The 24,741-nt window shown below is 42.7% G+C and overlaps 1 long non-coding RNA gene across 1 annotated transcript; it reads right to left on the bottom strand.

Moving 5' to 3' along the window:
- Window positions 1-2,901: 2,901 nt before the first annotated feature.
- On the bottom strand, window positions 2,902-15,018 carry LOC111955599 (uncharacterized). The gene is made up of 3 exons (XR_002876141.3): window positions 14,727-15,018; window positions 3,929-4,064; window positions 2,902-3,837 (listed from the first exon to the last, which is right to left on the bottom strand). It is a non-coding gene; the product is annotated as an uncharacterized lncRNA (long non-coding RNA).
- Window positions 15,019-24,741: the final 9,723 nt, after the last annotated feature.

Raw genomic sequence — 24,741 nt, 5'->3', positions numbered from 1 at the left:
ATTCATGTTTAATGCTTTTTGACCTGTCCCAAAATGAATGTCATTGGTTCAGAGTTTGTTTTGATATTTTAACCTGCGTGTCGTGATCGCGTTTGGTGTGGGGGGGCAAAATAAATTTATGCACGATGGCGCAAGCGCGAAGCCGGTTTGGGTTCCGTGTAAGGCAGGGAATTTTTACTAGGATTAAATGTCAGGAATTGTGATAAACGAAGTTTAAATGTATTTGGCTAAGGTGTATGTAAACTTCTGACTTCAACTGTGGATACTTTTGTACCCGTTTCCTCCAGCATCTTCACAAGTTCTTTTGCTGTTGTTCTGGGATTGATTTGCACTTTTTGCACCAAGGTACGTTCATCTCTAGGAGACAGAACGCGTCTCCTTCCTGAGCGGAATGGCGGCTGTGTGGTCCCATGGTGTTTAAACTTGTGTACTATTGTTTGTACAGATGAACGTGGTACCTTCAGGCATTTGGAAATTGCTCACAAGGATGAACCAGACTTGGAGGTCTACAATTTGTTTTCCGAGGTCTTGGCTTATTTTTAATTTTCCCATGATGTCAAGCAAAGAGAGAGTTTGAAGGTAGGCCTTGAAATACATCCACAGGTACACCTCCAATTGACTCAATGGTGTCAATTAGCCTATCAGAAGCTTCTAAAGCCATAACAATTTTCTGGAATTTTTCAAGCTGTGTAAAGGCACAGTCAACTTAGTGTATGTAAACTTCTGACCCATTGGAATTGTGATACAGTGATAAGTGAAATAATCTGTCTGTAAACAATTGTTGGAAAAATTACTTGTCATGCACAAAGGAGATGTCTTAACCGACTTGACAAAACAATAGTTTTTTTTAACAAGAAATTTGTGAAGTGGTTGAAAAACGAGTTTGACTCCACCCTAAGTGTATGTAAACTTCCGACTTCAAGTCTCGGTGTAAACATACCAATCAACTGAGAATGTTAATCATGTTATTTTCTCATTTAATAGTAATTAAAGTTTATATAAATGTTGAACAGTATGCCGTTACTATTCAAAATGGAGGGACTGTTGGATGCTAGCTTGAAATATACTTATTCATGTTACCATACCAGAACTTATACATTCCTTATACATGTAAAGTAATCAATATGTTGGTGGTCAATGGAGGGTGGATAACAACTAGGTGTATGGAAAGTTACTGAGTGAGACAAGTGGGAGTGCAGAAAGTTTACATTCTGTCAAAACARGGTATTGTTAAATCTCATGGCTCCTAAGGAGGGAGGCAAAGGGCAACAGTCTGGTTCCAGTCACTGATAAGGTAGGACAGTCGTGGATTAGGGAGGAGCGAGGAATTTGGCCCGAGGTCAGGTCAGATGGAGTGAGAAGGAACAGTGCCATCCCAGAAACATATACATTGTAGAATAATAGTGWAGTCATCAAAACTATGGAACACACATATAGAATCATGTAGTAACCAAAAAAAGTGTTAAACAAATATTTTTGATTCTTCAAAGTAGCCACCCTTTGCCTTGATGACAGCTTTGTACACTCTTGGCATTCTCTCAACCAGCTTCACCTGGAATGCTTTTCCAACAGTCATGAAGGAGTTTCCACATATGCTGAGCACTTGTTGGCTGCTTTTCCTTCACTCTGCGGTCCAACGCATCCCAAAGCATCTCAATTGGGTTGAGGTCTGGTGATTGTGGAGGCCAGGTCATCTGATGCAGCACTCAATCACTTTTGTTCTTGGTCAAATAGCCCTTACACAGCCTGGAGGTGTGTAGGGTCATTGTCCTGTTGAAAAACAAATGATGGTCCCACTAAGCGCAAAACCAGATGGGATGGTGTATCGCTGCAGAATTCTGCGGTAGCCATGCTGGTTAAGTGTGCTTTGAATTCTAAATAAATCACTGACAGTGTCACCAGCAAAGCACCCCAACACGATCACACCTCCTCCTCCATGCTTCACYGTGGGAACCACACATGCGGAGATCATCGATTAACCTACTCTGCGTCTCACAAACACGYRGGTTGGAACCAAAAATCTAAAATTTGGACTCAGACGAAAGGACAGATTTCCACRAGTCTAATGTCCATTGCGCGCATTTCTTGGTCCAAGCAAGTGTTCTTTAGTTGTGGTTTCTTTGCAGCATTTCGACCACGAAGGCCTGATTCACAGTCTCCTCTGAGGCTGGTAACTCTAAAGAACTTATCTTCTGCAGCAGATGTAACTCTGGGTCCATCTTTCTTGTGGCGGTCCTCATGACAGCCAGTTTCATCATAYCGCTTGATGTTTTTAAAACCACACTTAAAGAAACTTTCAAAGTTGTTTTTTACATTTTCCAGATTGACTGACCATGTCTTAAAGTAATGATGGACTGTCGTTTCTCTTTGCTTATTTGAGCTGTTCTTGCCATAAAATGTACTTGGTCTTTTGCCAAATAAGGCTCTTAGTTTTGATCTCTTCCCTATTATTCTACAATGTAGAAAATTGTAAAAATAAATAAAACCCTGGAATGAGTAGATGTGTCCAAACTTTTGACTTCAAAGTAGTCACCTGCTTCTTCCTTTCACTTCTCACGCTACATACAAGAGCACACATATCCACTATTGTTCAGTGGAAAAAAGTGGAAAAATCAGTTTTACTGTGGGGGATTCTGTTTCTGGCAGCTGACATACCGTGGTCTGTAGGAATTCCTATGCTGGGAAAGTTGATATCAAACACARAATAGGACACATCCAATGCACTGTACCTTGTTCAAATGCCTGTCCACTAATGACTGTAAACACCTGTGAGCAGTCCCCAAGAGCCAACACAAATTGGTAGGGTCTGGACACCTCCGCCTGGTGCAGGTACTCAACCATGTTGGTCCCAACCTGTTAGATTTTAAAATATGATGACTTGTGCAAAGCATGGWGGCACACTGACAATGCCACTCACAATTTATTTTGTATACTATATAGCCATTTAAGAAAATATAAAACACACAATCCCTGTTTGATACCTACATCTTCCATTAAATTTGGGGCGGAGGCTCATAGATACACACGGAGGTGTGACTTAACGTGACCARACCCCGATTAGGGTACAGCAGTAGGGTACTCATTACTCCCATGTAATTAGCCAAACTATGGTGGCATCTTCAGCAAACTACTGACAACTTTTTGTAATTTCAATAAATGTTTTCAGCAGCCTCATGTGTCCTTATTAACATACTTGGCTGTCACAACAACAAATGATTTGCATGATACTTATTCTGCCACGCTAATGTGTTACCTGACCTGCCAACACTGACAGTAAGCTGTCACATTATACTTAAGTCACTGTTTGTTTACCCCTAGCTTTTTTGACGGTTAGCTTATGTTATCTGGCTGGCTAGTGAGAGAAGTTAATCTCAATCTAATTCGCTAGTTTTAGATACGTCGCGTAACTACTTCCAGTCTTTGCATGCCTTTGAACGGTCTAGGTAATTAGAAAAGTTGATTTTTTTTGGCCTATATGTGATCGACCGGCTTAATTCTTATGTAGCAACATTTTAAATGGTGTTTTAATGTCCTTTCAACTTCCCGGAGACCAGCTGGGGAGACAACCCTACCAAATTGGCTTATGGCATTATCTACGCCTACTTGGTGGAATCTACATGTTTGCATAAATATCCAAATGCAGAAGAATATTATAGTTATTTGTATGGATACAGCGCACTAGTCCTTACTAGTGCGCTGTATCCATACAAATTACGCAAGTCAATGAAGGACTTTCTGGTCTCTTAGAAGCTGGGTCGGAATGTCTTCCTGACAATCTTGTAGACTGGTGTGGGAGGACCACTGGCAGAAGTGTCAAAGGGATGTCACCTTGTGCATCTGGAGAGAAATATTTAGTGATTAACCTGATCGTTTCAGGCAAAAATGAATGAGCATCTGGCACCACCAGCATGGTTCTTTCAAACTATACCTGCACTTTGAAGAGAAGATCTTGGGCCTGCTTTTCTCAGCTGGCGAAGCAACATTTTTGGTCCTTGAAGACCCCGATCCAGTTCAGTGAGCTTCACCGAGAAGTCCGGGTTTCAAATAGAGAAGTCCTGAACAATCTGTAGTAAAGCAGACAAAACAATTACTTTTCCATTGCAGTTAATCATTGGTCTAACACCTAACTCTCAAAGTCATCCTGACCTCAGTCTGGAATGGCTCTTTGATGTTTTCGGCACAATGAGTCGATAATGAAGGGGGCTGTGCTTTTACTGGTTGGCTCTCCTCTGTGTCTCTCACTCAAACGGTGCTCAAACACACACAGCCGCCTAGCACCGCCCCCTTTTATTACAACGGTTGGATTTTCAAATCCAAACAATGAGACGTCTCAACCCGAGGGGGGAAAAAAAACATTGAGAGAACCCTGTCGCACAATTTATGAGTGAATATTGCATTAACAAACAGCCTCCTTTCAAGACCAGTGTGGTCAAAGCCAATATTCCCTCTAAACTGCATGCAGGCGTGCAGCTCCCCGGGACTGCCATGCAGAAACAAAAGCTCAGCCCGCGCAAAGACGCACAAGATTGAACTTCTCGTTAGTTAACACTATCAATGTTTGCCTTTACTGTTGGAATTGCGATCGAACAAACACAATTATCCACTTTCAATGCATTATACCAAAACAAAACAAACTATTCAAGAGATCTTGTTATAGGCAGAACGTATCAGAGTAGGATTCTATTGCATTGACAGGTATTCCCCTACACAGACTGGTGCGCCATAACCAATCAGAGCTGCAGTAGGCCTATATGCAAATAGACCATTGCCATACATGGATGTGCCATTCATTTTGAAATCAAATCAAGAGCTGCATGTAGCCACTCGTGCACATTTATTCATATTCTTTGCTAGTTAGTGTTAGCCCAGTTATATATAACTTGTAGTCAGTAATGTTGGAGTGATTGCGTCCTACAAGAGCACAARATATGTACATTTCTAGCCATCTTTGAAAATTGAGTCAGGAAAATAGCTTTTTGTTATGTCTAAAGGGYGCAGTGTCATAAAGTTGCTTCATTGTTCTAAGAAGCTCCTGTGAAGTTAAGTCTTTCAAGATTCTACTAAGGTTGTACTATTGGTTATCGATGATAATGTGGAAGATGGAGATGCTGTTTTACACAGGATCAATGAAAATCTGCGTTACCCCACCCAAAAGCTCTGTCCCCTCACTCTCAAAASAGAATTTATCCATTTTACTAACCCTCAAACTTTGGAATCAAAAAGGCCAGGTTACACTCATTCAGRGTATCCTTTACAAAGCTGTCCATTGGCCTTGACCTCWGCATTTAAGTACAGAATAAAGAGATGTTAGAAACATTGCTAGCTAGCAGTGAAGGCTCCTCAGAGGAGGAAGGGGAGGATCATCCRCCTCAGTAAATTTCAGAAAAATAAAAAAGTGACACATTAAAACAGATAACTATACTAAATACACTGCTCAAAAAAATAAAGGGAACACTTAATCAACACAATGTAACTCCAAGTCAATCACACTTCTGTGAAATCAAACTGTCCACTTAGGAAGCAACACTGATTGACAATAAATTTCACATGCTGTTGTGCAAATGGAATAGARAAAAGGTGGAAATTAAAGGCAATTAGCAAGACACCCTCAATAAAGGAGTGATTCTGGAGGTGATGACCACAGACCACTTCTCAGTTCCTATGCTTCCTGGCTGATGTTTTGGTCACTTTTGAATGCTGGCGGCGGTGCTCTCACTCTAGTGGTAGCATGAGACGGAGTCTACAACCCACACAAGTGGCTCAGGTAGTGCAGCTCATCCAGGATGGCACATCAATGCGAGCGTGTGGCAAGAAGGTTTGCTGTGTCTGTCAGCGGAGTGTCCAGAGCATGGAGGCGCTACCAGGAGACAGGCCAGTACATCAGGAGACGTGGAGGAGCCGTAGGAGGGCAACAACCAGCAGCAGGACCACTACCTCCGCCTTTGAGCAGGAGGAGCACTGCCAGAGCCCTGCAAAATGACCTCCAGCAGGACACAAATGTGCATGTGTCTGCTCAAACGGTCAGAAACAGACTCCACGAGGGTGGTATGAGGGCCCGACGTCCACAGGTGGGGTTGTGCTTACAGCCCAACACCGTGCAGGACGTTTGGCATTTGCCAGAGAACACCAAGATTGGCAAATTCGCCACTGGCGCCCTGTGCTCTTCACAGATGAAAGCAGGTTCACACTGAGCACATGTGACAGACGTGACAGAGTCTGGAGACGCCGTGGAGAACGTTCTGCTGCCTGCAACATCCTCCAGCATGACCGGTTTGGCGGTGGGTCACGTCATGTGTGGGGTGGCATTTCTTTGTGGGGCCGCACAGCCCTCCATGTGCTCGCCAGAGGTAGCCTGACTGCCATTAGTACCGAGATGAGATCCTCAGAGCCCTTGTGAGACCATATGCTGACACATGCACATTTGTAGCCTGCTGGAGGTCATTTTGCAGGGCGTCTGGCAGTGCTCCTCCTGCTCAAAGGCGGAGGTAGCGGTCCTGCTGCTGGGTTGTTGCCCTCCTACGGCCTCCTCCACGTCTCCTGATGTACTGGCCTGTCTCCTGGTAGCGCCTCCATGCTCTGGACACTACGCTGACAGACACAGCAAACCTTCTTGCCACAGCTCGCATTGAMGTGCCATCCTGGATGAGCTGCACTACCTGAGCCACTTGTGTGGGTTGTAGACTCCGGTCTCATGCTACCACTAGAGTGAYAGCACCGCCAGCATTCAAAAGTGACCAAAACCATCAGCCAGGAAGCATAGGAACTGAGAAGTGGTCTGTGGTCACCACCTGCAGAATCACTCCTTTATTGAGGGTGTCTTGCTAATTGCCTTTAATTTCCACCTTTTGTCTATTCCATTTGCACAACAGCATGTGAAATGTATTGTCAATCAGTGTTGCTTCCTAAGTGGACAGTTTGATTTCACAGAAGTGTGAATGACTTGGAGTTACATTGTGTTGTTTAAGTGTTCCCTTTATTTTTTGAGCAGTGTATATTCAAGTCACCAAATAATTTCTTAAAATACACTGTTTTGCAATGAAGATCTACAGTAGCCTCAGCAGCACTCTGTAGGATAGCACCAGGGTGTAGCCGGYGGTCAGCTAGCTTATGTCCTCCTCTTTGTATTAAAGTCAATGTARGCAAACTAGGTGGCTCGTGGTTCTCACTCCCTTCCATAGACTTACACAGTAATTATGACAACTTCCCGGAGGAAGTCCTCCAGCCTATCAGAGCTCGTGTAGCATGAACTGACATCTTGTCCACCCAATCAAAGGATCAGAGAATGAATGAATCTAGTACCGAAAGCTACATCTAGATAGCACTGCAGCGCATAAAATGTGGTGAGTAGTTGACTCAGAAAGACAATAGTTGAACAGTTAAATTATTTCTTCCAAAATTAAGGAGAAGCGAGAGAGCTATATTTCGTAGTATACTTTGTTTCACTTTCACTTACTTKGCTAGTGTCAAATGCAGCTAGCTAGTTTAGCCTACTCAAATAACTGGCTCAAWCAGAGATGTTAGCTAGCTGGCTATGGCTATCCAACACTGGACCTCTTTGCCACTGGGGCCCCCCGGTGTAACCGTTTAAACGGGTTGCTGCTGAATATACTGTACTGCATGATTGTAGCGGGTTAGTTCTAGTAYCTATGTTGACTATGACGTGAAAATTATGTACTGTAGATATTACTGCACTGTTGGAGCTAGAAACACAAACATTTTGCTACACTCGCAATAACATCTGCTAAACATGTGTATGTGACAAATAACATTTGATTTGTTGGCAAACGTTTTCAAACTTCTAGCAACATTTRGTGGCCCAATATGTTAGTTTGCATCAAATTTGCCATAAACTTATACTTATAAGATAATTAAGGCTGACCCCTTTTAGTCGACTGGTCGGTTGTTTGGTTGATAGGCTGTRGGTCTACCGAGAATTCTTTAGTCGAGCAGTCAGCTATTTATTTATTTTTCTTCATGGTGGACAAGACACCGGTCACATGTCTCAGTGGTCTAATTCATTGGAGGACACGGGGATAGCACAGTCCATCACTAAGAAATGTGATACTGAAATGGTATATGGTTATATTATGTAAAAATAATAGTGCAATAATAAAACACAAATGCGCCGTCTCTCACGTTGGATACGGTCCACGGTTCTGAAACATAATCGTCAGTGCGCCGTAGAACTGGTGCCTTTCCCTATGTTGCTATGTGCATAATAGCAAAATTAACCAGCATATTGGGATTGAGAACAATGCAGCGGCGGCAGCAGAAGCGACGAGGAAACAGCCTTACATGCTGACCAGACCGGACACGTCGCGTGCGCGAGCGTCGCAGAATAAATTTAGAAATCCATGTTATTCAATTATTGCGCCAACGAGCGTCTGCGACGCCAAGGGCTAAAATAGAACTCATTCCTATTTCTGACGCAGATCGTGCTGCAAGTCCTGCCTCTCCCATCTCCTCATTGGTTTATAGAAGCAGGTACCCACGTGCCATCTCCTCATTGGTTATACCCACGTGGGTGATAGAAAGACTAACTGTTTTGCCGGTAGTCGTGGTAATACAATGAAAGTTTAGATGCGATCACCATATAATTTAAACGATGAAAAAGCCTGGAAGGAGGAGAGATGACTAGAAACGATTCGGTTGGCCGTTTTATGTGTGGATTAATTGTCGGAGTAGAGATCCTTGTGCATTTCAGGTAAAATAACAACTCAATGTTTATATCCCAGGACAAATTACCTAGCAACAGCAAGCTAGCTAAATAGGACAAATTAACGTTAGCTAGCAAGTGCAAGCTAACTAGCTAAATTACCATACATGTTTAATGCTTTTCGACCTGTCCCCAAATTAAAGTCATTGGTTCAGAGTTTGTTTTGATATTTTAACCTGCGTGTCGTGATCGTGTTGTGTGGGGGGGCAAAATAAATGTATGCATGATAGCGCACGCGCGCAGCCGGTTTGGGCAAGGTGTTAGCCTAATTGTCATAGAAAATTGAGGAGAGAGAAAATCAACTTAATTAGGTCTATAATCAATAGCCTAGCTTTTAAAATGTGCCTGGAATTATAAATCATCCACATACAGTGTCTTCGGAAAATGTATTCAGATCCCTTTACTTTTTACACATTTTGTAACGTTACAGCATTATTCTAAAATGGATTGTTTCAAAAATAATCCTCAATCTACACACAATAATTCAGGGAAGTCAGGAACCAATATACTCAGTCAGTTAGGAYAGCTAAGGCTAGCTTTTTCAAACATAAATTTGTTTCCTGTAGCACTAATTCCAAGACGTTTTGGGACATTAAAGTCCATGGAGAATAAGAGCACCTCCTCCCAGCTGCCCACTGCACTGCGGATAGGAAACAGTCACCACCGATAAATCTACGATAATCGATCATTTCAATAAGCATTTTTCTACGGCTGGCCATGCTTTCCACCTGGCTACCCCGGCCAATATCTCAGCACCCCCTGCAGCAACTTGCCCCCAACCCACATCACTCCTTCACCCAGACCCAAGGTCCTAAACGATATCATAACCGCCATCGATAAAAGACAGTACTGTGCAGCCGTCTTCATCGACCTGGCCAAGGCTTTCGACTCTGTCAATCACCGCATTCTTATCGGCAGACTCAAAAGCCTTGGCTTCTCAAATGACTGCCTCGCCTGGTTCACCAGCTACTTCTCAGAGTTCAGTGTGTCAAATCGGAGGGCCTGTTGTCCTGACCTCTGGCAGTCTCTGGGGGTGCCACAGGGTTCAATTCTCAGTCTGACTCTTTTCTCTGTATACATCCATGATGTCACTCTTGCTGCTGGTGATTCTCTGATACACCTCTACGCAGACACCATCCTATATACTTCTGGCCCCTCTTTGGACACTGTTAACAAACCTCCAGACGAGCTTTAATGCCATACAACACTACTTCCGTGGCCTCAACGCCTCTTAAATGCAAGTAAAACTAAATACATGCTCTTCAACTGATCGCTGCCCGCCCGACTAGCATCACTACTCTGGACGGTTCTGACTTAGAATATGTGGACAACTACAAACACCTAGGTGTCTGGTTTGACTGTAGACTCACATCAAGCATCTCCAATCCAAAATTAAATCTAGAATCAGCTTCCTATTTCGCAACAAAACCTTTACTCATGCTGCCAAACATACCCTTGGAAAACTGACTATCCTACCCATCCTTTACTTTGGCGACGTCATTTACAAAATAGCCTCTAACACTCTACTCAGACTACATCCAGTTTGCTATCACAGTGCCATCTGTTTTGTCACCAAAGCCCCATATACTACCCACCACTGCGACCTGTATGCTCTCGTTGGCTGGCCCTCGCGTCATATTCATCGCCAAACCCACTGGCTCCAGGTCATCTATAAGTCTTTGCTATGTAAAGCCCGGCCTTATCTCAGCTCACTGGTCACCATAGCAGCACCCACCCGTAGCCTCGCGCTCCAGCAGGTATATTTCACTAGTCATCCCCAAAGCCAACACTTCCTTTGGCCGCCTTTCCTTCCAGTTCTCTGATGCCAATGACTGGAACAAATTGCAAAAATCTGAAGCTGGAGACTCATAACCCCCTCACTAACTTTAAGCATCAGCTGTCAGAGCAGCTTACCGATCATTGCACCTGTACACAGCCCAACTGTAAATAGCCCACCCAACTACCTCATCCCCATATTTATTTTTTGCTCCTTTGCAGCCCAGTATCTCTACTTGCACATCTATCACTCCAGTGTTAATGCTAAATTGTAATTATTTCACCACTATGGCCTATTTTTTTCCCTTACCTCCCTAATCTTACTACATTTGCACACACTGTATATAGATTTTTCTATTGTGTTATTGACTGTTTATCCCATGTGTAACTCTGTAGCACTGCTTTGCCTTATCTTGGCCAAGGCGCAGTTGTAAACAAGAACGTGTTCGCAACTGGCCTACCTGGTTAAATAAAAGGTGAAATAATTTTTAAAAAATGTCAGTGGACTTTTTTTGACAAATTAATAAAATGCTAAAACGGAAATGTCCTGAGTTCAACCCCTTTGTTATGGCAAGCKTAAATACTTTAGGAGTAGAAATGTGCTTAAGTCACAAGTTGCATTAACTCTGTATGAAATAAGAGTTTAACATGATTTCTGAATGACTACCTCATCTCTGTACACCACACACATATTTGTAAGGACCCTCATTCTAGCAGTGAATTTCAAGCACAAAGGCCTTGGAGGTTTTCCAATACCTTGCGAAGAAGGGTGACTATTGCTAGATGGCTTAAAAAAATGCCTGCTATTGTATATCCCTTTGAGCATGGTGAAGTATTAATTACACTTGATGGTGTGTCATTACAAAGATACAGGCGTCCTTCCTAAGTCAGTTGCCGGAGAGGAAGAAAACTGCTCTGGGATTTCACCATGAGGCCAARGGTGACTTAAGCAGAGTTTAAAGAGATATTTCAGGATTTGGCAATGACGCKCTTTCTTTACTTCCCCAGAGTCAGATTAACTTGTGGATATAATTTTTATGTCTCTGTGTCCAGTATGAAGGAAGTAGTTTTGCGAGCCAGTGCTAACTAGKGTTAGCGCAATGACTGGACATCTAGCAGTAGATACCCATAGACTTCGTCATTGCGCTAACGCTAGTTCGTGAACTTCCTTCATACTGGACACAGACYAAGCGTATCCACAAGTTCACCTGTACAGATTTTTTTCTTTTTTTAATACATCCTGTTTGCAATAAAGCACTAAAGTAAAACTGTGGCAAAGAAATTAACTTTGTCCTGAATACAAAGCAGCATATTTGGGGCATATCCAACACATCACCAAGTACTACTCTTCATATTTTTAAGCATGGGGTTGTTGCATTATGTTATGGGTATGCTTGTCATCAGCAAGGTCTGGGGAGTTTTTCAGATAAAAAGAAGCAGAATAGAGCTAAGCACAGGAAAAATCWGAGGAAACCCTTGGTCAGTCTGCTTTCCAACAGACACTGGGAGACAAATTCACCTTTCAGCAGGACAATAACCTAAAAGACAAGGCCAAATATACACTGGAGTAGCTTACCAAGACGACATTGAATATTCCTAAGTGGACTTGTTACAGTTTTGACTTAAATTGGCTTAGCCATTTAAGTCTTGCCATTAGTTTCTCGCAATGATCAACTTGAAGATGTAATTTCTTTTTAAACTTATTTTGTATTCAATTCCAACATACAGGTACTGCACTGATTGTTATTGAAAAATCAGACACGTAACCTAAAGCAACAAATATATATACAAGAGAAATATAACAAACAAACCTTAACAAAAACAAAGTGACACTAGCTAGATTTAACACACCCGAGTGGGTTGGGATGTGTACTGTACATACTTTGAAGGAATCAGTTAATATATACATGTAGGCTACAGTCCATAAAAAGGAAGGGGTCATTGATCAGAATCAAACCCTAGTCCCAATGAATCTCCATGTTGTTCAGTTGGTCATTACTATCTGTCCACAAATTGATCTTGCTTTAATCTTAATTAGATGTTTCTATTATGCATGTTCTTATAATTGACCTCCACTCTGCTGTTGGATGTTAGTTTAACCCTTTAGACCCCAATTGAATTCTAGATTACGGAGAATTTAAGTAAAGCTCATTTTCAAACCAGACACAGATCAAGAACAAATGACAATTACAAGTTAAAGAGCACTTCCTCTGACGTTCGTGTCAAGGAATAACACTCATTGCCTTCCATTGTGTAAATACACTWTCAAACAACGATCGACACTCAAAAGAAGAAAAACCATAGAGTATTTAAATTGTGGTAAATTACTCACTCAAAATGTAACTTAAACTTGGAAATATTATTTACATATAAATAAAAATATCAAAAACGTGACCAGAGGACAATATTCAGGAAGTATTTCAAAACCCACAAAGTAGGCTATTTGAGAACGATTCTTTATTCTGTAACAATGTAAAAAATAAACGAGAGACCATTTCAAAATGCAGGTAACCTCTCTCAAGACTTAGTACAGACCAGGCATGACACAATGTAGAAATAGTAGCCTASTTTGACAACAATTCAGTGAACACAAGAAGTATTAGATACAAAACAACTGTTCAGAGACGGTGTAGAACAAATTCATATTTCACTCACTTTAYTGTTTGCATTTGCCTAAATGTCATGGAACTTCTGGAATCACTGCCCCATCCTGCAAATTGGCACAGAACACATAGAGCACATAGAGCACCCAAAGGAGTTTCTACACAACTCCCACTCTTTGCCCTGCGTCCACGCCGGATGCACACCGCACCCCACACACCCCCTCATGCGCCCTTCAAACTTCACCTGCTTTCAAATGAGTTACAACTCAGTCCACACGCCCTGGTATCAGTCTTGTCTCCCCTCTTCCTGCCACTGTAACCATATCACAAAGTGAATGGACAAACTGCATTTTGAATGCCTTCAGGGACCAGCGCCTGCGGTTTCTGGGAAGGGGCKTTTGCAGGGTCCCCCACACAATGTATGCATTTACSATGGCAATGTTGAGCATCCCCCAAAACACATACTTCCACTATTTTCTGCCTGTGRYMKCAACATWGATATAGCTTCTAAATTGGTCAAGATGGTCAACCCCACCTATTTTCTTGTTGTAATCCATTACAAGCTCTTCAAAAGATATACATTTCTACAACTTTAAAAAACACAAACCCCAGCCACTTTCACTTTAGGCCCAGGCTGAGTGGTACAAGGGTGAATGGTGGGACTTGGGGCAGACACACTCCATGGAAATGTAGGCTCCCCTCTCSGGTGTGCGGAGAGCACACTCTCCCGCCTCTGCTTCGCCCTCTCCCTCCACCTCTTTACTCTCCTTCCTCCACTCATCTCTAACTCCCTGCCTTTCGCTGTTGAGCCCTGACTCTCCACATCACTTCCCTCACTTTCACTGACCTAGAGGAACAGAGTAAAAGACGGCGATGAGAGGAGCGACAAAAATACAATTGTGGGTCAGGAACATAATCTCTCACTATTTCGCTCTTCCCTTCTCTTTCAACCATACACTCTTCCTAATAAGGGGGTTCCTTATTGTGTGATACGGATCTCTTTCCCTCTCCATCCAGAGTTAGCCAATGTTAGCTGATTAGTTATYAAGCTGGGACAGTTTCCAAATGAAATGCATCGGTAGAAACTGAACAAAACAAGTAACTTGTTGTTAGCTGGCAATGAAAACATAGCCAACTCATCATATGAGRTCCACTCCGCGGGCTACTACTCTAACGACAGCTAAGCTGTCATAATAGGAAAACGAGGCAATGTATGTATAGTCTATGAATATCTGCACCTAGCACACCAAGCCCAACAGATAAAAACGAATTACTCTAGCCTTGGCTTCATTTCGGTGGCCAGTTAACTAGATGTCTGTATGGCTAGGTAGTGGAAGTGCCAGCTGAGGTTGACGCTTCGTGAGCGCAGCCCACTTTTATTACCTGACGGCCTAACTAGCTAGCTATAGCAAGCAGCTTGGGTCGTTTCCATATGAATTACACCGGTAGAAACAAAACAACCAACTAGATACAGCTAAACACTTAAACTACTTCCARGAGACAGAGAGCAATCATTCGAGCTCCGCCGCTGATGTGCTCGCCTTCACCAACCAAGTTATCATGACATGATTTGCGAGCTATTCCCCAAGTTTCGCAGCCTCACACATATCTGCCGTTTACTTTTCACTCACCTCGACATCATCGCTTTTCAATGTGCGTGTCCGAATCATCAACCAACATTAACCTCTTTCACTGTGAAAAGTCGTGTCCGCTTCGGCGCCGTCATTTTGAGTAATTGTATTTAACCAAATTCTTATTTACAATGACCGCCAAACCCGGACGATGCTGGGCCAATTGTGCGCCGCCCTATGGGACTCCCATTCACGGCCGGATGTGATACAGCCTGTATTCGAACCAGGGACGCCTCTTGCACCGAGGCGCCACTCGGGAGCCCTGTAATGAAGCTAAAATGTTTGTTTTTTTACGTCAAATGACAGCATACCCTGTTTRTGGAGTGATGAGAACTCGATCGGGTGGAATACGACGATACGAGCAAAGAATGAGGTTAATTTATTAAACATATTTGATACAAGCGATTATTTCAGAGAGCGCTCTGTAAGCCACGCCCCAGTGGGCAGAGCTAGGCATGTTGGACTGGAACACGTTTTAATAAATTAAACCTGTTTTATAGTGGCGCCGCCATTGTTCTGTGTAGCCTAGTTATGCTAACTAACAAATATATTTGAGACCAGTGTATTGCAGTTAATTTCGTCTTTTACTTAAGTAAAATATCTTTGAGTAGTAAACAGGGAAACATACCAGCGTRGATTACTATCTTTAATTTCAYTCTCTAGTTGAGTAAAAGTAGTTTTGTTCTGGTCGCAAGAGAATCCAGAAAATTGCAGTGAACAGCGCCACACTCAGGCAGAAAACTGAATGTTCTATTCTCAGCCAGGCCCACGAAAACAATTTAATTATATCTTTATTTGAGCAAAATAAGTAGTTATGTTGTGATCACAAGAAAATCCTACTAATTCAGGTAAAGAGCCCCACAGTCAGGCAAACAAATCTTAATATTCTATGAAAGTGAGAACAATTAGTTACTCTGGCTGATATGGCTTCTACTTACAAATATTATCAGAGTAAATGAATAGATTTACTGCTATCAACCTGTCTAATATAAACACATTATTTACACAGACCGACCACAGACCTTCATTYGAAAAGGCGTTCCATGGTCTGTTTTGTCAACGAGCCCTATGTATTCCAAAGCCTTGTGGTAACCTGATGATCCCAATAATTTAGGTAGCCTAATAAATTATTTATGTTCTATTGTGAACTGCCTGGGACTCGTTGTTTCCATGTTAACTACTCAAAGATATTTTACTTATTAACTGCAAATATATTAGCATAACTAGGCTAAACAGAACCATGGCGGACTTTTAAAATAAGAGGCTTTATATCATATTAAAACGTGTTCCAGTCCAACATGCCTAGCTCTGCCCACTGGGGCGTGGCTTACCGAGCGCTCCCTGAAATAAGCGCTTGTAATTCCTCCAGATCGAGTTCTCAACACACCTGTTTCTGGTTGATGACAACAGCCACGCGAATACGACAACAGGTTGTTAGCAAGTTCATTTTGCGATATTGACACATTGTTAGAAAAACAAGGCAGGTCGCGGCCGCTATAGTACATTAGAGAAAGACCGTCTATGTGTTCTAAAGGGTTTTAAGGTAGATATTTTTTTGTTGCATTGGATCTCAAGCCACCACGTCCGCCTATGTCGCACTTCCGCATCTGGTGAAAGGTGACAAAGCTAGAGCGGTTTTGTCAGACCATGAGACGTCCTGAAAATCGGTCTTCTCACAAAATCGTGTGAAGCTTCCGAACGTCCATGCGTATGGGCTAATAGTGTTTCCCAACCCCTCGGGGTACGTGGGCAGTCTCCAGGGGGTACCTGGGAGATTCTATATATTTTTTTAATGGGAAGAAAAACATTTACTGAGGCCACTGGTGACATCTCTAGTTATTTTATATTTACAGTGCCTTCGGAAAGTATTCAGACCCCTTGACTTTCCACATTTTGTTACYTTACAGCCTTATTCTAAAATTGATTAAATTGTTTTRCCCCCTCATCAATCTAAAAACCATAATGACAAAGCAAAGCTTTTAATTTTTTGTTGTTGAAATATCCCATTTACACAAGTATTCATACCCTTTACTCAGTACTTTGTTGAAGCACCTTTGGCAGCGATTACAGCATAGTCTTCTTGGGTATGAGTTTTTCCCCATTCTTCTCTACAGATTCTCTCCAGCTCTGCCAGGTTGGACGGGGAGTGTTGCTGCATAGCTATTTTCAGGTCTCTCCGGAGATTAAGTCTGGGCTCTGGCTGGGCCACTCAAGGACATTCAGAGACTTGTCCCGAAGCCACTCCTGCATRGTCTTGGCTGTGTGCTTAGGGTTGTTGTCCTGTTGAAAGGTGAACCATCTCCCCCAGTCTAAGGTCCTGAGCACTCTGGAGCAGGTTTCCATCAAGGTTCTCTGTACTTTGCTCTGTTCATCTTTGCCTTGATCCTYCCTAGTCTCCCAGTCCCTGCCACTGAAAAACCTCCCCATAGCACGATGCTGCCACCACCATGCTTCACCGTGGGGATGATGCCAGGTTTCCTCCAGATGTGACGCTTGGCATTCAGGCCAAAGAGTTTTAAGTCTTGGTTTCATCAGACCAGAGAATCTTGTTTCTCATGGTCTGAGAGTCTTTAGGTGCCTTTTGGAAAACTCCAATCGGGCTGAAAATTGGCTTTTTACTGAAGAGTGGCTTCCGTCTGGCCACTCTACCATAAAGGCCTGATTGGTGGAGTGCTGCAGAGATGGTTGTCCTTCTGGAAGGTTCTCTCAACTCTACAGAGGAACTCTAGAGTTCTGTCAGAGTGACCATCAGGTTCTTGGTCACCTCCCTGACCAAGGCCTTTCTCCCCCAATTGCTCGGTTTGGCCAGGCGGKCAGCTTTAGGAAGAGTCTTGATGGTTCCAAACATCTTCCATTTAAGAATGATGGAGGCCACTGTCTTCTTGGGGACCTTCAATGCTACAGACATTTTTTTTGTACACTTCCCCAAATCTGTGCCTTGACACAATCCTGTCTCGGAGCTCTACGGACAATTCCTTCAACCTCATGGCTTGGTTTTTGCTCTGACATGCACTGTCAACTGTGGGAGCTTATATYGACAGGTGTATGCTTTTCCAAATCATGTCCAATCAATTGAATTTACCACAGGTGGACTCCAATCAAGTTGTAGAAACATCTCACGGTCGCTCAATAGGAACAGGATGCACCTGAGCTCAATTTCGAGTCTCGTAGCAAAGGGTCTGAATACTTATGTAAGTAAAGTATTTGTTTTTATTTTTAATACATTTGCAAAAATGTCAAACTGTTTTCGCTTTGTCATTATGGGGTATTGTGTGTAGATTGCWGATTTTTTATTTTTATTTAACCAATTTTAGAATAAGGCTGTAATGTGGAAAAAGTCAAGTGATCTGAACACTTTCCGAAGGCACTGCATAGGCCTACTTTTTTAAACTTTAGTTTCAGTGCATGTGCATTGCTCTGTCTACCTGGCCTCTGCCGACACACCCATTACCTCAATGGTTTGTTCTCTGTTTGTGTCAAGTACACGTGATCCTTTGCTCTGCACTAGAGTGTCTGCTGCTGATATCCTCCCAGAAACTATGATTGAAAAGACTGTCACGCCCTGACCTTAGAGCCTTTTTATGTCTCTATTTGGTTTGGTCAGGGTGTGATTTGGGTGGGCATTCTATGTTCTTTATTTCTATGTTTTGTGTTTCTATGTTTTGGCCGGGTATGGTTCTCAATCAGGGACAGCTGTCTATCGTTGTCTCTGATTGGGTATCATACTTAGGCAGCCTGTTTTGCCACCTTAGGTTGTGGGATGTTGTTTTTTTTGTTAGCTCTGTGTAGCATTCAGAACGTGACGTTCGGTGTTCTTTTGTTGTTTTGTTTGGTGTTCGGATTTAAATAAAGAAGCATGAACATGTACCACGCTGCACCTTGGTCCACTTCTTCTGACGAGCGTTACAAAGACAGCAGCTGATGCACTGAAGACCCTCTACATTTTTTGGGAACTGAGCAAATTTCAGGTTTGCTGAGCGCAAACTTGAACATTGTGAAAATTCTGTGTAACTTCCAGTGCGTGTTTACTGTGAACACTGAGGCTGTACCCTCTAAAGTATCATTTTAACAGTGGTCATGTGGGCTACTGTGGCTATTCAATCAAATGTAGGCCTACCAAAGCGGCCTACCATCAAAAACAATGTAGAAAATGCATCCCATAACATTTTGACATAGAAATAGKTGTTGAGATCATTCAGCCTACAGTAGCAGATAATGTGGGGTGTTCAATGTTGGCCTACATTCCAAAATACATGCAGGGCTTGACATTAACCTGTTTATCATCTTGTCCTTCAAATGTTATTGTGTTTTATGCAAGAAACCACTTTACAAAATAAAATGCATTATTATTCCCATATCATTATTACAGAGAATCAGACAAATTATGCTACTCTCTGCCTATTGGCTACTTAACTTATTCAAGCCTGTCTCAAAATTCAACACTGCTCCTTTAAGACAAAAACAAGCTCTTTACCTGACTCGGTTTTCAAAGATGTCTAGAAATTTACAAGTTTTGTGATCTTGTAGGAGTAAATCATAACTGGGCTAATAACTCACTGACTAGCAAAGGATATGAACAAAATGTGCACACTTGGCTACATGCYGCTTTCACATTGATCTCGAAACAAGCGCATCTATTCACGACCGCTCATGCTGTAAACACAGTCCAGCTCAAAGTAAATGGCACAAATCCATATATGGCAATGGTCTATTTACATAGGCCTACTGCAGCTCTGATTGTTTATGTCGCACTGGTCTGTGTAGAGTAAGGGCTGAGTAGTGTGTGTCTATACAATAGAATCCTACTCCAATAAGTTCTACCTACAACAAATTTTTTGCGTAGTTTGTTTTGTTTCGGTATGTTGCATTGAAAGTGGCTAATATTATGTTGATTCGGTCACAATTACCACAGTAAAGGGAAACATTGATAGTGTTACCAGGGAAAACTCTAGAACAGTGGTCTCCAACCTTTTCTGAGTCAAATCAAATTTTATTTGTCACATGGCCGAATACAACAGGTAGACCTTACTGAGCAATGCTTACTTACAAGCCCTTTTAACCAACAATGCAGTTTTGAGAAAAATACCACACAAAAAAAAATATTAAGTAACAAACAAAGAGCAGCAGTAAAATATCAATAACGAGGCTTTATATAAGGGGTACCGGTACAGAGTCAATGTGCGGGGGCACCGGTTAGTTAAGGTAATATGTACATCAGTGGAGGCTGCTGATGGGAGGATTGCTCATAATTATGTCTGGAATGGAGTAAATGGCATCAAACACGTGGTTTCCATGTGGTTGATTCCATTGACTCCATTCCAGCCATTATTATGAGTGGTCCTCCCCTCAGCAGCCTCCACTGATGTACATGTAGGTAGAGTTATGTGACTATGCATAGATAATAAAAGAGGAGGGTGAGGGGCAATACAAATAGACTATTTGTATTMCCCCCCCACCCTCCTCTTTTACACTGCTGCTACTCTCTATTATCTATGCATAGTCACATAACTCTACCTACATGTACATCAGTGGAGGCTTGGGGTATAAGCTATTTAGAAGCCTCTTGGACCTCCGGTACCACTTGCCGTGCAGTAGCAGAGAGAACAGTCTGACTAGGGTGGCTGGAGTCTTTGGAATTTTTTAGGGCCTTCCTCTGACACCGCCTGGTATAGATGTCCTGGATGGCAGGAAGCTTGACACCAGTGATGTACTGGGCCGTACGCACTACCCTCTGCAGTGCCTTGCGGTCGGAGGCCAAGCAGTTGCCATACCGGGCAGTGATGCAACCCGTCAGGATGCTCTTGATGGTGCAGCTGTAGAAGCTTTTGATGCTCTGAGGACCTATGCCAAATATTTTCAGTCTCCGGAGGGGGAATAGGTTTTGTTGGGCCCTCCTCACGACTGTCTTGGTGAGCTTGGACCATGTTAGTTTGTTGGTGATGTGGACGCCAAGGAACTTGAAGCTCTCAACCTGCTCCAATACAGCCCCGTCGATGAGAATGTGTTTCGTCCCAGGGTCTTTAGTTTAGTGATGAGCTTTGAGGGCACTATGGTGTTGAACGCTGAGATGTCGTCAATGAATAGCATTCTCACATGGGTGTTCCTTTTGTCCAGGTGTGAAAGGGTAGTATGGAGTGCAATAAAGATTTCATCATTTGTGGATCTGTTTGAGCGGTATGCAAATTGGAGTGGGTCTAGGGTTTCTGGGATAATGGTGTTGATGCGAGCCATGACCAGCCTTTCAAAGCATTTCATGGCTACAGAAGTGAGTGCTATGGGTCAGTAGTCATCTAGGGAGGTTACCTTAGTGTTCTTGGGCACAGGGACTATGGTGGTCTGCTTGAAACATGTTGGTATTTCAGACTCTGACAGGGAGAGGTTGAAAATGTTAGTGAAGATACTTGCCAGTTGGTCAGTGCATGCTCGGAGTACACGTTCTGTAAAAGTGTAAAAGTAATGTGACAGTTAGTTTGATTTTTGTATGAAAGCTTGGATTAAAATGTGTCATTAGTTGAACCATTTCCTGAGTGTCATATTAATTGCATGTAAAATGTAGTTTATTTTTCTACCACAAGGTGTAGCTGTTGGATAAGTAATGTTTTTTTTACGGAGTACACGTTACGGAGTACACGTTCTCAGAATCCGTCTGGCCCTGCGGCCTTGTGAATGTTGACCTGTTTAAAGATCTTACTCACATCGGCTGCGGAGAGCGTGATCACACAGTTGTCCAGAACAGCTGATGCTCTCATGCATGTTTCAGTGTTACTTGCTTCGAAGCGAGCATAGAAGTAATTTAGCTCGTCTGGTAGGCTCGTGTCACTGGGCAGCTCTCGGCTGTGCTTCCCTTTGTAGTCTGTAATAGTTTGCAAGCCCTGCCACATCTGACGAGAGTTGGAGCCGATGTAGTACGATTCGATCTTAGTCCTCTATTGACGCTTTGCCTGTTTGATGGTTCGTCGGAGGGCATAGCATGATTTCTTATCAGCTTCCAGGTTAGAGTCCCCGCTCTTTGAAAGCAGCAGTTCTACCCTTTAGCTCAGTGCGGTTGTTGCCTATAATCCATGACATCTGTTTTGGGTATGTACGTACAGTCARTGTCGGGACGACGTCATCGATGCACTTATTGATGAAGCCAGTGACTGATGTGGTGTACTCCTCAATGCCATCGGCAGAATCCCGGAACATATTCCAGTCTATAACTTTGCATCTGCTTCATCTGACCACTTTTTTACTGACTGAGTCACTGGTGCTTCCTGCTTTAATTTTAGCAGAAATCAGGAGGATATGGTCAGATTTGCTAAATGGAGGGCGAGGGAGAGCTTTGTACGCATCTCTGTGTGTGTAGTAAAGGTGGTCTCGAGCTGTTTTTTCCCCCCCTGGTTGCACATTTAACATGCTGTTAGAAATTAGGTAAAACAGATTTAAGTTTCCCTGCATTAAAGTCCCCGGCCACTAGGAGCACCTCCTCTGGATGAACGTTTTCCTGTTTGCTTACGGCCGCATACAGCTCATTGAGTGCGGTCTTAGTGCCAGCATTGGTTTGTGGTGGTAAATAGACATCTACGAAGAATATAGATAGTGTGGTGTACAGCTTATCATGAGATACTCTACCTCAGGTGAGCCAAACCTTGAGACTTCCTTAGATATCGTGCACCAGCTGTTTACAAATATAAATAGACCGCCACCTCTTGTCTTACCAGAGGCTGCTGTTCTATCCTGTCGATACAGTATATTACCCGTCAGTTGTATGTTATTCATGTCATCGTTCAGCCACGACTCGGTTAAACATAAGATATTACAGTTTTTAATGTCCCGTTGGTAGGATATACGTGCTTGTAGTTTGTCCACTTTATTATCCAGCGATTGTGCATTGGCCAATAGTACCGATGGCGAAGGCAGATTAGCCACTCGTCGCCAGATACCAGATAGATATGTCTCTTTCTCCTGCGAATGACAGGGATGAGGGCCTGTTCGGGTGTCTGGAGTAAATCCCTCTTGTCCGACTCATTAAAGAAACAAAATGTGTCCAGTTCAAGGTGAGTAATCGCTGTTCTGATGTCCAGAAGCTCTTTTCGATCATAAGAGACGGTAGCAGCAACATTATGTACAAAATAAGTTACAAACAATGTGAAAAAACAAACAAAATTGCACAGTTGGTTAAGAGCCCATAAAACGTCAGCCATCCCCTCTGGCGCAAAGATCACTTTGAGGCAAAATACAAGCCGAGATCTACCACTACGATTGTTTTTATTTTGAACATGACAAAAAAACGTACAACTATGCAACATTAACCAATTAAAAACAGTACTGTAGCAATGAGGTTTGTGCAGTAAGCTATAGGTGCAATACATTATCACCCTATATTGGCTTTGCTTGAATTGCCCTGCTAATGCTTTCTTGTTTGGGCCATTTAAAAAATATATATATTTCAAAATTTGAGATAGGCTATGTTATCACACCAGTAATAGATCTGTTGTATGACTTGTGAGGCACAGCTGAGTGAGCATACATTCAAATTTGCTTTATCTTTATTTTACAGGGTTGATGATGCCTGCATCTGATGGACAGTCTCAGCGGGGAGAGAGAGCAGCAGACTGAGGGTCAGTCTCTCAACATCCCTATGCTCTCCCTTTCCTCCACTGACCAAAAAGGGACACAGTCTCCCTCCAGCTGATGGAGAAACTCGAGTCGCAACGCATTATTTCTGCCTCATGCACAAATTCATGTTGTAACTCCTATAATCAGAGAAAGTTAAATATTCCTCTATTTTCAAAAAGACCCAAGCCGCTAACAACAACGCAAGCCTATAGTTACACTTTCCTACTCATTCATTACTGCTGCAGTGCTTGTTGTAGCGCTGAGTGGAAATAGGAATTTATGGCTTAAAAAAAGTGTTGAATACAAAGTGTTGACATTGCTGAGWAAGAACTTAAACATGAACTCACTCATAAAAACAGCATCTCTTCACTGTATTCATTGACAGTTTCTCTTAACTTTGCTGTAGCTTTAGCCTTCGAGACTGCCTTGTACTTTATTGCAGACATGGTCATCTGAGCCATCCGGTTGGCCAGCAGTAGGCCTATAGTGCACTTGATTTGCTCTCTGGGCCTGCCGGGAATGCAGAGTTTGTACTTTCAGACACATGAAATGGTTCAAAATGTGCACTATGTCAAGTTTGCCTACCCGGCGTGTRGCTTTATCGTTGGGTTTTTTACAGAAATGTTTGGCAATCGTCTAGGAATGCCTTGGAGATCGACCAGTCGATTGCCATTTGACAGGTTGGTGACCACAGTGCGAGAACGTTGAGTGAAATTCAATCTCTTGTTTCTTTCTGTGGGCTGATACTTCTGCAAGGCAGTCGCGAGGCTAATGCGCACACCCAGTTTAGAGGGAACATTGGTTGCAGTGCTTTCTGTGTGGTGCATACATTGTATGCATCAAACTGTATGCGTAGACGGCTTGACAGAAATGGTAGCAGAAGGTGAATGTATCTAACTCTGCAAGGTAAAGAGACACACATTCTTAACATGTATGACACAGTGTGTGGATTCATGAAGAAGATCAAACTCTGGGAGAGGAAATGTGAAAATGGGGATATAAGTTGTTTCCAGCAGCTTGCCACCTACAGTACCTTTTTGTACAGGTGATGTTGGCAGAGCCAGGGGCGAAAATCTGATATCAACCTTGGAGGGGACAATTACACGAAATTTTCTCAGGAGCAATTCCTGAGGGGGACACCAAAAGTAGTGCTGTAACACATAGACTATGTTGTAATATGTTAAATGTATATTGAGGGACCATAATCACTACTACTGGATAATTGTTAGGTACAGTAGTTAACTGAAGGGTTGTCCCAACTTGTTTAAATCATTATAATACTACTACTAATAATAGTTATAGCAGTGTTCCTTATCAGTGCAGTGTTCCTCTCTCTTGAAACGTCAACACTCTGTTTGCAAGAGTTTGCGGTTCTATAAATTGTGGGTGTGGCTGATATGGTTCTGTGTCATCACTG

This window comes from Salvelinus sp. IW2-2015, linkage group LG31, assembly GCF_002910315.2.
Source record: "Salvelinus sp. IW2-2015 linkage group LG31, ASM291031v2, whole genome shotgun sequence".
In the NCBI taxonomy this organism is placed as follows: Eukaryota; Metazoa; Chordata; class Actinopteri; order Salmoniformes; family Salmonidae; genus Salvelinus; species Salvelinus sp. IW2-2015.
This window is presented reverse-complemented; position numbering and strand designations above follow the sequence as displayed.